The sequence below is a fragment of the Gopherus flavomarginatus genome, chromosome 4 (genome assembly GCF_025201925.1).
Source record: "Gopherus flavomarginatus isolate rGopFla2 chromosome 4, rGopFla2.mat.asm, whole genome shotgun sequence".
Lineage (NCBI taxonomy): Eukaryota > Metazoa > Chordata > Testudines > Testudinidae > Gopherus > Gopherus flavomarginatus.
Window position 1 is genome coordinate 10,116,968 of NC_066620.1, and position 13,045 is coordinate 10,130,012.

Consider the following 13,045-nt stretch of genomic DNA (forward strand, 5'->3'; position numbering starts at 1 on the left):
TGTAGCTCATACAAATTATAGTGTCTAAATTCATAAATGGTCTGGCACGAGCATTTATTTCCAGTTGTTGAAAGTGAAAGGTCCAAGAAGGACTTTTTAAAAATAAAATTGTTCCTCATTCTCCCTAACCATAAAATCAGCTTAGGAAAGCATTATTATAGGGGAGCTGGTGATGACACCTACAGTTAAAGCTGCCTACTACTTTTCATTATAAGTATTTCAGTCCTTTTAACTTTGCCAAACTTTAACCATCGGGATTAAAATAGTCTATGATTGCAGTCTGCCTCTGCTTGATTTTTTGTGTGAAAGTTCCAACAAAAGTGGTTCAGCAATTTCCAAGAGCCAGTTAGTTTAAAAAAAAAAGTTGTTTTGTTTTCCAACCATTTATTTGAAGAGCTCTAGTGCCTACAGGATTTAGAGCAGAGCTTGGAATTTGCCATTAGGATAGCCCTGGGGTTAGAAAGGTGCCTTTTGCAGTTCCCATTAAAATACATCCAGATCTGGCTGTATTATAAGCCTCTGAAAATCAGACATGGTGCAGTTCTGGCCCTACTGAAATCAAATGGTAGTCTCAATCATGGGATCTATATTATTTGTTCCACAGGATCCTGCTTCCATCAGCACATAGGATGGCCAGTGAATGAGGCAAAGGATGGACAGAGGAGAAAGGTCATGCTCTTAAGTTACAGCCACCACACTATGCTCCAAAACGTCTGTTAGTCTATAAGGTGCCACAGGATTCTGTGCTGCTTTTACAGATCCGGATTAACATGGCTACCCCTCTGATACTAGCCACCACACTGTGACCCAGTATAGCTGGGTTCTATTCCCGACTGTGTCACAGACTTCCCGTGTGATGTTGAACAGCTATCATAATGCATATGCACAAGAGGAGCACATGAAAGTTGTGCAGACAGCATTACAGCTGGCATTAATGAACTTTTGAATGCTTTGCTTTGCAACCTTAAAGTACTTTTATATGTAACTGTAATATATAGAGTTATATTAACTAGGACTGCCAAGGGCTAGGACTCAGGAGATCTATTGGTGTTGATTGGTCAGCAGAACTATGCCTGTTCACATCAGCTGAGGATATGGTAGTATAAGCTGGCTGCATTGCTGCTTCTTTGTGCGCCCTGGGCCAACTCCTCTAAGCCTAAAGCTTCAACATTCTTCACTCATTTTTACATGCCCAACTTGAAACAACTAGAGCCTGAGTTTCAGTCACTGAGCACTCAGAGGTCCCAGGAAAATGTTGCCTTACCTCCATGTGCCTTAGGTTATCCATAGGTCAGGGGTTTCTAAACTTTGTGCTGGCACAACTCCATTTGAATTATTTCCTCATGGTACCTCAGACAGCATGGCGTGTGCCACCTTGAAGCGCAAAATGCCTTCCTCTCTGCACAGTGTGACCTCACACACACCATACATGTAAGGTCACGCCATATGGACAATGCCATTTTGTAGAGCTAAACAGCATCCTTCATAGGAGACCAGATGTTCCATTTTTAAAGGGACATTTCTGTTTTTAGGGCCTTTTTCTTATATAAGAGCCTATTATCCCCCACCGCCTGTCCCGTTTTTTCACAGTTGCTATAGAGTAACCCTAATCCTCCAGGCATTGTGACCTTGCATGCCCAGTCATGCCATGCAGAGCAAAATGGCACCCTCTGCACACTAGGGCTCACCGTGATCCCATCTGCTCATGCCATGACCCAATTTGGGATTTCAATCCACAGTTTGGGAACTGCTGCCATATGTAGAACAGTGAGCATAAACTCCTTCAGAGGCATGCTGTGTGGTTAAATGTATTGATGATTGTGAAGTGCACTATCTTCATATGGCGTGTGCCACAGAAGTGTAAAGTGTTAGTTTTATACACTATAAAGTTATGTCCTTCGAAAAAGTACCTTTGCTCTAAATACGGTGCAGATTGAGTTAGCCTCTGCTGGGACTACTGTATTTTAGCTCACATGGTCATGTGATCTAGGGGTCTAACAGTAATAGCAGCAATCTTGGAGACAGCAGGTGTAAGTGAACCATATGGTAAACGTGGGAATGTTTTAAAGTATTTTTTATAGATTTATCTTCAGGTCACTTGCTTCCTCTTTTCCTGAGGTTCCCCTTGCCCCCAAACTATATGTGGCTGGCAAGCCTAAGGAACAATAGAAAAACAACTAAATATGCCCCAAATGCTGTAGATGTAGAAGTAATTTAAAAATCTAAAATGCAGGATCTTTTAGCCCTAAATTTATGTCAATGTTGCTTATACTTTCCTGAGCCTTCTCTCTTTTAAGTCATAGTGTTTAGCATTTATGTAATCCTTTTCCTTTAACTAATCCTTGCAATCACTTCTGAGTTAGAACAGTATTAATATATCCATTTTACAAATGGGGAAACTGATACAGAGAGTGACCATAGTGAGCTAGCATGTGAGTGGTAGAGGCAAGATTAGAATCCAGGTTTTTCAGGGTCTCTGTCTATGCCTACTCTACTAAATTGTGTGTGTGTTTTGGTTTTCGTTTGTCCTCAATTTTTAGCTCCAAATTGCTGTGCCCTAAGGAGGATATTCATTGAGAAATATAAATGAAACCTCCACTGTCCGTTGTATTGTGTTTGGAAATCTGAATGTGCAAATAGGAAGTTATGCCATAAGTGTACTCAGGACACAGGAATTCATCTTAATGGTGTAGGATTGCCCCTGTCACTTACAGGTTGAGGGTGGAGTTACAGATCATTAGTACAGCCTCCCTTTTATACAACTGTAAAACGGTCTTTTAATATTGAGTCCACTTGCTGTTAAAACTGCCATTGCCAGTAACTCTAGTTCTACTCCACAGCCAGCCTCCCTAGAATTGGTCTTTTGATGATGGCCCTTCCTCACAGTGAGTAAGAGAAGTCAGGTCACAAAGGAGACACAGGAAGGTGAAAGGCTGTAAAAGAACAGAGGAGTATGTCTAACAGAACTGTGCTTTCACTGATGTTAAGATTCCACTATCAGAGGGGTAGCCGTGTTAGTCTGGATCTGTAAAGGCAGCAAAGAGTCCTGTGGCACCTTATAGACTAACAGATGTATTGGAGCATGAGCTTTCGTGGGTGAATACCCACTTCGTCGGATGTATGTGATTCTACTAGACATTCCTATAGCATGTGTACAATTACCTAAATATTTCCAGTCACTGTATTTTACTATGTTATTTTTTAGGAGTTATAATAGTGAAAATATTAGGCCAGATCTTCAAACTGCAATAAGATTTCTTTGCCGTGACAAAGGAACTTAAACCAACCTTACAAAGGCAACCGTGGAATGCTCTAATGTAAAGAGCACACTAGGGCAACAGTGAGAGAAATCAAGGGTGAAGTCAGAGAACAGTGTTCTCTAGCAATCTGGGACCAGTGGAACAGTTCCTAAGGGGTATGTCTACACTGCAATAAGATACCCAGGGCTGGCCCATGTCAGCTGATTTGAGCTTGCGGACATTGGTCTGCAGGGCTATAAAATTGCAATGTAGATGTTCAGGACTGGGCAAAATAATATGTAGTCCTGCCTCGGTGCAGGTAGGGTGACCAGACAGCAAATGTGAAAAATTGGGATGGGGTGGGGGGGGGTAATAGGAGCCTATATAAGAAAAAGACCCCAAAATCGGGCCTGTTCAGGGGACTGGGCTAGGAGACATACTGAGGGTATCATTGCTATGGCTGTATGATTTCAGGCATGTCCAGATGTAATACACTTTTGTGCCTTTAGATTTACCAAATATAACCTAATAGTCTGTGGATTTCAAAAGAGTGTAGATAGTGACAGTATCGCAGCAAGTTAAGCAGTGAAAAGGAAGTACAATACTTTATGGATCCATATTCATTTTTTTAATTTATCTTTAGAAATCTTACAGATTTACTTGTTTCTATCTAAATGAAATATATTAACTATAACCCTTTCCCTGGCTCCACCTTCACCTCAAACACAAGATACTTGTAATCTTTAAGGGCTTTCATAATTTATCTTATATCTTGTTGCCATGGGCGGCTCCAGGCCCCAGCATGCCAAGCGCATGCTTGGGGTGGCATGCCACGGGGGGGCGCTCTGCCGGTCGCCGAAAGGGCAGCAGGCGGCTCCAGTGGACCTCCCGCAGGCGTGCCTGTGGAGGGTCTGCTGGTCCCGTGACTTCGGTGGAGAATCCGCAGGCACGCACCCCGGCAGAGCGTCCCCTGCAGCGTGCCGCCGTGCTTGGGGCGGCGAACTGGATAGAGCCGCCCCTGCCTGTTGCATTATAACATCCTCCCTCTTGTGCCAATGATATCAGCTTTGATCACCTATTTGTCCCACATTTGCATTTGCTCTTTCTTCCATATCATTCCCTATGGATGAAACACCTTCCTTGAACTGGTCGTAAAGACACTACCATGTTTGCTTTTAAATCCCTTCTCTAGACTCACTTTTATCATAATGTCTATGGGAAGTTTCCACCTAATGAAGTGGGTAACAATTAGTGAATACCGATACCTGCTTAACGTATTTATTTACATCTTATTAATTTTTTGACTTTAAGGTGTCTAATTATGTACACACCTACTCTGTGTAACCATGTGTTACCATCACTGTTACTCCCATCCTCTCCCTTATTCTCTCTGATTCACACCCACGTGTTACATCATCTAAAAGTAGACTAAGCTATTCAAGGTGGTACAGTTTGTTACTGTGTCTGTACGACACCTGAGACATTGGAGTCTCTTTCCTGACTGAGGTCTGTGGACACTATCATAATACAATATATAAATATATTTGTGGAAAATATAGTGGAAGAGACATATAATGCCTTAATTTCTAGGCAGTAGTTAATGAAATACTGGACCTTAACACTGTGACATTCTGATTGATAGAAAAGCTATTTTAAATTATTTTTGCAATTTTCTGAACTTATTGCACATCATTTCCCTCTCTTTGCGGCTTGTCCTGTTTAGATTCATGGTACCAAAGCAGCCTTGCTTTAGAGGTGGTGATATGTAAAAATCAGCACCAATCAAATAGTTAGGACTCTTTAAACAAACAGCCAGGATAGTTTCTGTGCTAAATTTCTGGCATCAAAAAGTACCCGCTGGAGTGGTGTAGAAGACGAGTTTTATTGCTACTTCTGTAATGCACTAATCTCAAATAACACATCATCTTGTAGCTCACACATCAGCTTATATATAATGTACATAATTCTTATTGGTGAGTGTGTTTTGCTTCATTTTCTGCTCCATGCAGAGTCTGCTTTGGTATTTGTAGGGAAAACGTTATTAAAATTTGTTGCATTGTTAAAGCTTTAAGTAATATCTCGATTTGTAGCTTGAAAAGAAATAAGACATTCAAGGACACTGAGGAGGAAGGCAACAGTGAAATTCCAGCTTGTATAGTATGCAGCAGCCTGGTTTTGAGACAGAGAAAACCTCTAAAGAAAACATCACAGTAGTGCTCTGTATCCAGTTTTCTTTTGGTGCCAGTTCAAGATACGGTCTTAATCCTTAAGGCACTTGATGAATCAGGGCCTGGCTGATGGTCTCTCAATTTACAACATAGCTAAGTAACTGAATTCTTTTAGACAGTGTTTCTCAACAGAGTCTACAACCAAGAAGTGGGTTACAAGGGAGCATCCGGTGGAGAGTTCCTAACTGCAGAAAGAAAAGGGAGTACCCAGTTATTCCTAAGACCTGATGGGAGTCAAGCATGTCAGAGAAGGTGCAATTTTCTCCTTTTCTCTTGTTCCTGCAGCTTTCCCTGCTCCAATACTTCTTGCCCCGCCCCACTCAATCACATTCAAGTCCTTTCTTCTGTAGCCCATAAGGCTAGCTTGCTATATTGCAGATTGTGTTTTCTTCATTGGTTTGATTCATATTACTTTGTTACCATATGCTAGTATTTTTGAATCATCTTATTTTCTTGAGTCTTGTTCATGTTGAATTCCAGTATATGCTATTCATAATAGTTATTCATAAGTTGGCTCTAATGCAAGTAACCCACAGCTCTGTATCCTGTATGATTAGCTAGAGCAAGTCAGTGTGAGTGTTTGTAATCTTTGGCATAGATAAATGGCCTACTGGTTACCCCTCTTGTTTTTGGGGAACTGAACAAATAACTGAATATATTTATTGTAGGTCTGGAACAGATTGGTAACCACAGCGTACACTGCATAACATGGAAGTCGTAAGTAAGGCCAAGGGTAACGGTTTCAGGGATGAGATAATCGATATTATACATATGAATATATGTCAGAACATGTTAACCTATAGAGTAAGATTTATTTGGGTGAGGAAATAGGATTTGGGCATGATAGGTTGGGCCTACCTATCTTCTATCAAGCTATCAGCTCAGCTTTGCAATACAGCCTAGCTACTCAACACTCAAACTGAATCCCTACCAACTTGGGAAGCCTGGACCATCAGTTCCTCAAGCATGCCAGAGATGAGGCTGGTCCTCTGTCTCCTACTACCAGGTCTTTAGGGAAGGCTGTGAGTATGCTAGTTTAAGTAATCTTTTAGAACGGAGATGTTACCACCAGGGGTCATAGAATTGCATTACTTCTCTGTGACCCTGTGTTTAATAGCATTTTGTTGTTGTTGTTTCATCTATATTTAATAACAATTTTATCAATTTGGTATTGTCCTCAGTATAATTGTCCTTGCCACACAACCCGAGAGTTCTCTAACCTTGTAGCCGGAATTGGGACAAGAACCTAAATATCTTCTGATAAGATCAGTGGCGAGCCATAATAAACTAGCCCATAAATTCAGGTTAACACTTCCTTCCTCAGCTGTGCAGTGGAGATGATGAAGTGGGGATTGTAGAGGCAGTGATATGGGCTCCTTTTAGTCTCTTGGAGAAGCATTCCTCCGAGCTAAGGGCTGCTTCGTTGAGTAGAAAGACACTCCCAGAAGCCAGCACCAGCCTTTCGCAATTCCCCAAACCATTTCCTCAGTCTGTATCATTCACTGCCTTGCCAGTGTTAAATCCACCCTTCTTCACCATTCCTTTCTATCTATTGCCCACAGTACCATCAATCCTCACCTTCCCTTGTTTCACTGTGCAACCAATCCCACAATACTTTGTGGCATAAACGACTATGGGATATGGTGGGTTGCCTTTTTGCAGATTGTGGACCCAAAGCAAGTAAAGAAACTGTTCTACATCAGTGCAAATATATCCACTGCTAAAGTTAATGAGGGTGGGAGAGAAGGCATTGCCAGTTGAGAACCACCCCTTCCCCCCCACCATGTAAATAAACTTTTATCTACCTAGGTAAACAAAAGTCCAAAACAGACAATTTTCAGAGCATGCTGCAAAACTCACTATTATTCTCTATTCCCTCTACCCCTTCCACTAAAGCCTTTCTTCAGTAACCAATCAACTACAAGAGCGAAACAGTTGAGAATATGAAAAGCAGCCACTGTAAGCAGGGAAATGAAGGATATATTATGGACTCCAGTATGGGCAACTCTATGCACAGGACCGGCGCTACTGTTTTTAGTGCCCTAGGCGCACGGCCATTTTGCCGCCCCGCGCGCTGCTCCCGCGGCTCCGGTAGACCTGCCGCAGTCGTGCCTGCGGAGAGGGTCTGCTGGTCCGCGGCTCCAGTGGAGCTGCCACAGCCATGCCTGCAGGAGGCCCACCGGAGCCGCGGGAGCAGCAGATTGTCCACAGGAATGCCTGTGGCAGCTCCAGTGGAGCCGCGGGACCAGGGAACCCTCCACAGGCACGACTGTGGCAGGTCCACTGGAGCCGCGGACCAGCAGACCCTCTCCGCAGGCACAACTGCGGCAGGTCCACTGGAGCCGCCTGCCACCCCACCCCGGCAAAATGCCGCCCCCCAATAATCCTGGCGCCCTAGGCGATTGCCTAGGCCGCTTAAATGGAAGCGCCGGCCCTGTCTATGCAAATTTTAATCACTGTAGTTTGCAGTCAGACGATAACACTATAAATACTACAGATAGTGCGATACAGAAAGAATTCCACACTGTTGACAGTCTGTGCTTACGACAGGCCCAAGCATGGAAGGGCAAATTGTGCTGCAGTTCATTTAAAATAGTATTGTACCTTGGTGCCCAATAAAAAAAAAAATAATTGAAGTTGGACAGTATCACAAACTTCATGGCCCACTTTATGACAGTGTCAGAACACAGTGATTAAGCTTTCAATATTTATAGTAGTAGAGCTTGTGAATGTTATTTTTCCAGGCATGAAAATGTCATCTGAAATCTTTTCCTCATTCTCAATTTGAATTCAGATATTAATAAATATCATTTCCTGTAATATAGGCGGTGGTATACGGTGGGCTAGCAAAACTATTTGCTTTCAACTTGTCAAGATCCAGAAGAATCCAAACAGTAAATTAAATGCTTCTTTTTCCTTTGTAGCTGTATGTTTTGTTTTATGAATTAGGGGCCTTATTATATCCTTTAACAGCATTGTTTGAACTCAAATACTGTATGCTGAATTTCAGCTAGCTGAACTCAAAAATATATTATGCAAAAATAGTCTACCTAAAAGGCAAAAATCAATAGGCTGTGATTATAGAGTTTACATTTATTTGGGTGGCAGACAGAATGAAAGACATATATAACCTTGAACATCTGACTAGCAAACTAGTGACTCAAAATCCTCTCTCATACACACTACGCAAAACTACCTCTATAGTAAACACATGCACATGGATACACAAAATATTTACATGTGCACAGCCTATATATATATGCCTGATACCCTTAAATTTTCATTTTATAATTGACAGATATTAATGTTTATAGTTATTTTTTCAATGTTTATTGACTTTAATGCTCAGTTACAAAATATATTTTAAGAATTTTTTATTTATCCATTTAAATGGTCAGTTGTGGGAAATTGGTGTGTGTGAGAGGGTGTAACAAGCAATCACCTAACAATTATTTAATTACAACGTTGAGATTAAAAAAATTGAAGCTTAAAGTTGTCTACATCACATGTCAAAATACACAAAGCAAATATCCTTTAATCAAACTCGAAGACCTCAAGTAGCTGTTCCTTACTTTGCTGATCAGTACATTTGGATTATCAATGCAAATATTTTTCATCAGTCCGAGTACATACAGTGGAAATCAGTGTTTACAGATACAAATCTAATCCTTCCAAACCTGTGTAGCCCAGGAAAATAGCCACACACACTCATGTTCTGTTCACGTGTAACCACGCATGAATGCTCCGTCAACACCCTGTGTTGTACACATGCACGTATACGGTCTGTCCACATGCACAGAAGTACAGTGCACACGTCCCTGTGCTCATGCCCTCACACAGACACATGCAGGGAGAGTTGTAGGGGGCTCCCTGCACTAGGCAGCTGCCCCGAGTGACAGGCGCACACCCGTTGTTATGCAGCCCATGCACACCTGCTGTCACGTCCCTGCACTCACGCTTTGCCCATGCACACACAGACCCACTACTCCTGGGCTCCCGCTGCCTCTGCACTTGTCATGCGCCGGCCGGTGCAGCGGCAAGGCAGGCTCGGCGCGGGGCCCTTTGCACCCCGCTCTGCGAGGACCGACCCGAGCCCCGGGCCTGCCGGCCCCGTTCCCTGCGTGTGCACTGGCCGCCCGCCGGGGAGGAACCCGCCCCGGGGAGGGACGAGCGGCCGCCGCCGCCGCCAGTCCAGTGCACAGCTCCAGCCTTGCGCGCACCCTCCCCCGGGACCTGGTGTCTCGCGCCTGCCGGGAGGCCGGGGGGGCGGACTGGGTGCAACATACGGAGCCAGGGAGCGCGGAAGGCGGCCGCCCGCCCCCTTTCTCGGCTCAGCCCCAGCACATCCTGTGCACAGGGGGCGGGCCGGCCGGGGCTGCTGCCCTCCTCCTCCGGAATCCTCCCGGCTGCAGCTGATGTAAGGCGATGGGGGGGTTCTGCCGTGAGGGGGGCTTGCTCAGGGAGCTCCGTGCATGGGCAGAGGGGAGGATGCGGTGCAAACATTAGATGCGTTTCCAGCCAGGGCGCTCCGGAGCGGGAGCGGAAAGCCAAGGGGACAGGTAGGGGAAGTAGGCTCCGGTGTGCGGCGCCGAGCGGGGCTTGGCTGCCTCCCTCTCCCTGCACCTCTGCGGCTGCCCGTCGCAGCGAACGCCAGGCGGACGGGAGCGTTCGTTCGCCTTTCCCCGCTTCGCTCCCTGCCTCGCACGCTCCCCTCCACCGCGGTGTCTAGGCTTGGGGTTGAGGGACTGATTGTAGCGGGGGTGGGGGGCATGAGTGTTTCTTTATATTTTGCTCCTCCAGGCTCGTTGCAGTGGAGAAAGCCCTTCCTTCAGGGATCCCAACATGAGTTCTGGTCCTTTCCCACTGGCAATAACCTTGGGGTTCTGGCTGGCCATGCAAAGGAGGCAGGATCAGTGCATCTTTGCAAGACCAAACTCGCAGCTTGAACGGATCCTTCCACTTGCTGCACACCAGACAAGCTTTTTTTGTTTTAAATTAAATTCTTCTTCTCACCGTTATTGCCAGCTGAGCAGATCACTGTAGTTTTTCATGGGTATCCGGATTGTGTCAATGCAGGATGGTGTGTGACCACTGTGTGTTTTTTAGCGAAGAGTAACTTTGTTTTGAACAATGGGATCTGCCTTCCAAGGTTTATTCATATTCTTTAATACAGAAAGAGAGCACTATTATTAAATAGAATATGTGTGTGAATATATGTGTATGCATGTATTAGCTCTGTGTGTAAAAAAAAGAAAAGTCCAGTCTAATTTACATAAATGTATCAACATAATATTTTTATATTATAACTTTTAAACCAAGATGTTGACTAAGGTTGCCATTTTGCCAGCAATAATATACGTATTTGACTTTGAATTATGTACAGACACCTGTTACTTAATCCTGTTTATCCTTGTCTATTATTGTTATCCAACCTTAGTCATCGTTTTATCTCTGAAAGTAGAATACAAATATGGTTCTTCTAAAAAGGATGCTATGCAGGTATACAGTAAGGACAGAGGAGATTAATGGATATCTCAGGTGATATTTTTCCGAAGAGAGTAATTCTGGAAAATAGCTGGAAAAAAAATCTTTCTCTCAGAGGTAGGTTTATGCTGCATGCAGAGATGTGTGTGTTTGGTGAGAGGTGTTCAACTTTAAAACAATCAGCAGAGGATATGCTAAACGATTTACAGACTTTGTTTTTGTAAATAATGTGTGCAGTATGTTTGCTTAATAGTGTTATGTTGCTTAGTACTCTCTGAACTTCACTTTGAAAGTGTAAAATTTATAGGAATTTATGGTTAAGGATCTGAGTTATTGTTAATTATACAGAAAAATAGAACATACCCTAATTATACAAAAGAATAGAATGAATGGTGTCCTTAAAAATAGACAATCATATTATGTAAGCTTACTTGACTAGTGTATAAAGTGTTTACCGAGACAAGGAATATTATTTGAAGAGGTTTTCTGTAAATTAACCTCCAAAAAGTAAAACATTTATTGTATTTACAGTTTTCTTCCAGGTCACAGGTACATAACCAGGCCCTTATATGACAGAAGGGTTACTATTATATACAGCTGTGCATTTTTGTATCATACAGAGGCGGTTTATAAATATTAATTGGAAACAGACTCATTCTTTTCTGTTAGTGATAATTTAATAATGTAATTAAAATAAATTCCAAAACAGTATGTCACAGGTAAGATTAATTGCCAACTACAATGAGATTTTAGGTATGGCCATCTAATTCTAGGAAGGAACAAAATGATCGGGAAATATAAAATAGTACGCGTTTCATGCATGGAAACTTTTTTACAACTGCTAATATTACTCTGCCCGCAAATATCAGGTTTGAGTCGTCTTTTGATGATCTCACTAAACACCCGGTATTCATCTAAAAGTCAAACCTCTGGTGAAAATATAACTCTTCAAGTAGCTGTCAAAACAGAATTTTAAGACCTGATTTGATCACTGGGTATGGATTCCTATCTGGTGGAGTAACAATGCCTTTTATTTTATAGGTGTACGCCCACACATAAGAGCTTTGTTCTAAAACAGAATTTTTTATGCAGTGAATTGAAAAATAAAATGCATAATCTATTCTGTAAGCTCTCTCGCTCTGTGTCTGTCTCTCTCTTTCATATATATAATTTTTTTTTTTTTTTGTGAACAGAGAGGAAAGCACCTAGAGGGAAAAGAGATAAAGACAGAAGAGAGGCTAAAGAGAGAAATTCCATCCTGGCTTCTCTTACAAATGCAGAAAATGCACAGCAGACAGATTTGTATCTCATTGTTATATACCACCCAAAATCCAGTCACTAGCTGTACCCTTCTGTTTCCATTTCTTTAAAAAAAAAAAAAAAAGACCAGTTCTTTTGACCTGATATACAGTGCTGACTTCTGTTGCTGACTTTGGCCATTTGTTCCAGTAATGTTTGCACTTAGAGCTCTACTATGAGTCTGTCAAATCCATTTGCATTATACTTATAACAGAAATATTAGAACAGTTTCTTGTTTAATGTACCAAATATTTAAGGTACTGCTTTTGTAGGAAGTGATGACTTTATTTTAAAATCAGATTTAAATACCCTGTATTTCTAACTCTTGTAGGTATAATTTCCATCATTCTCATGATTATTCACTTTGTTTCAATATTTCCTTTGCGTCAGCTTGAACTTTTTTGTAATCTTGTACCTTTATGATTCATTTTCATTTGTGGTTTTACCTTATGAATTATATCCCATTCTCGGTCGTCATTTGCAGAATAACTGATTCTGATAATTTTAGTGTAAATGTTTTGCTGTTGAAACTGAAGTGAATGCTGTGCAAAAGATGAAGCCAACCATCTTATGAATGAGTGCCTATCTAAGAAAAACAGTACCTCATTTGTCTTAGGAAGAGTTTGACTTCCTCCATATTTTAAAGCATCTGTCCTACAGTATTCTGGGAATTGTTGGAAAATATGGTAGAAGTCAAATTTCCTAAGTCATAAAATTGCAGGATGCTTCAAACTGGTTGGTTGATAGTAGTGACCATTATCAAAAATTGCACAAAACCACATTTCTTATTGGGCT